Here is a 2434-nt window from a genome sequence, read left to right on the forward strand (position 1 = left end):
TTTTGCTGTTGTAAAGTTATACATCTACAGTTGTGTTGCTGGGTTTTAAAGCAGGTTTGATTTTTGTTTTCTTCCTTATCAGTCTGTATTTACAGCAATTTCACTGTCCACCCTGTTCAAATGTGGATGAATGGCTACACATAAATGTGTGCACACACTGTCAGAACTGTGTGAGATCACTACCATCCTGCTTTTGTGGGGTTGGGTAGGGGTATTAAATAATATATTTATTAATAATATAATATATTTAGTTTTTAACATTCTAAAAGCTCTTTATTCCAAAGATACTACAATCTAGTCATCAGTAATGGAGTTGTGTACTTTGTCCGCCTCTGAGGTTTTATCATGATAGACACCGATTTAACTGCGGTGAAACACAACATGCCTTTATGTTAAAATTAAATAAAACAACTTCTCATAAAGAATAAGAACATGGTCTTCTTTTTAATGAAATACAAATGGTTATATAGGCTAATTATGCATTCTTTATAGCAACTTGTTAAATGACTAAATGTAAATGTTTACCATATTCTTCATTCTTTCAAGCAGACATACTTATTTCTATAAATAAATTTAGATTAATCTTTAGGGCTACTAAAGTTTTTCAGTCAAGAGCAGTGTGTGATTTTCTGTCTTTCTTTTGTTGCTTGATTAACATCAATGACTCGGACAATAGCAACTAAATTAGGCTGCTATCCCTTTAAAACCGAATGCACAGCTGCAATGGATGCAATTTACTGATACACTTTCTCCCTACTGTTTACGTTCACTTAAGAGGTAATCAACTGTGTTTACGTGAATACTCGTCAAAACGGACAATTCGATATCATTTTGTGTGTAATTCTCCGTTCAGGCAATGCAAAAGAGTACTCGCGTGCTGTGAGACGCGCTTTCTGTGTGTGTATGCTTCAGTGTCTGCGCTCAGAACACCGGACCGAATTGAGTTCTCTCTTGCGTCGTCAGATTTATCCATATGTCTGCTCTTCTCTTACTCCCACATATTGACATTTTTTAACGTTTTATGCAACGTGCAGCAAGTGAATGTTAGCTTATGTCCCGCCAGTTCATATGTCCGCACCTAACCTCCAAACCACGCAGCAGATTCGTTCTGAATGAATCTCTTCCTAAATCGTCCCTCCTTAACATTTTCGTCTCATTTTTATTCGTTGACAAAAATGTCAATAGATTTATGTAATAGTTTTTGTCATTCAAAAAGAGTTTTAGTTCGTTATTGTCTCGTTGTCGTCGGTGAAAGAAAATGTTGTTGACGAAAATTACGAAACGAAATTAACACTGGTTGCCATACTTCCTGCATCCCTGTGAGCAACTTGCTTCAACTTATCAGAAGCTACCATTGCTTGTTTCGGATGCGCTTTTAAGCTCTCTGGTCTCTACGTCACCCTGCCCGTGACGTTTCGCCATTCCATTGGACTGATTTCGCATGTGATTCAGAGTGTGGGCACACAGGGACGTTCCCAAAGCGTTTTCCGACACAGCGTCTCATTCCCTCGGTGGAACCATGGTTACATACGTAACCTGGGACATTTTTTGTCATGTAATGAATTAATGCAGAGGTCCCCAACCACCGGGCCGTGCAAGAATTGCTACCGGGTCGCAAGGACGTTCTGGGAAAAATGTGTATAGATATGACACTCTGTTATTTATGTTAATGATTGTTCTAATTATTCTGTATTTTCATTGTATGCGATTGATATGGAGTAGAAATTTGACAATTTCATGTTAAATAAGTAAATGTATAAGGTAAAAAGTATAAGTTTTCTGATATGTTGGTGTTATATCTTTCACTTGGATGTTATAAGTTGCACTGAGTAAATAGAGCTGGATAAAACACAAATTAAGGACGTTCTGGGAAAAATGTGTATAGATATGACACTCTGTTATTTATTTATGTTAACGATTGTTCTAATTATTCTGTATTTTCTTTGTATGCGATTGATATGGAGTAGCAATTTGACAATTTCATGTTAAATAAGTAAATTAAAGATTGCTCTGATCTGTGACATATTAGGAGTTAAATGGATCGCAGTTGATCCATAATACGTATAGATGAGACCCTACCATTCGGCACGCACGTGATTCGCAGATTAATTTGCCAATTTACACGCACAAGCAATTTTAAAGCACAAGAAGAAGAAACGAAAGAGAGCTCAATTCATTAACTCACGCGCTGTTCTCGCACACAATCATAGCTCGCACAAGAGATGTGTTTCAGACAGTGCAGAAATACAGAGTTGCGTATACATATACATAAAATTAGCCTATGTCAAAAACCCTTCACGGCATTGTCATTCTCTGTGCTTTAAATTTTTTTTTTCTTGCTTATCCGAAAGAATTGTCCGATCTGTGACTAAAAAAAACCACAATATAATGCGTTGAACCACTATATAATGCTATTATAATACTATATAATAGC

The sequence above is a fragment of the Sinocyclocheilus anshuiensis genome, unplaced genomic scaffold (assembly GCF_001515605.1).
Source record: "Sinocyclocheilus anshuiensis isolate Anshui unplaced genomic scaffold, SAMN03320099.WGS_v1.1 scaffold1859, whole genome shotgun sequence".
NCBI classification, from domain to species: domain Eukaryota; kingdom Metazoa; phylum Chordata; class Actinopteri; order Cypriniformes; family Cyprinidae; genus Sinocyclocheilus; species Sinocyclocheilus anshuiensis.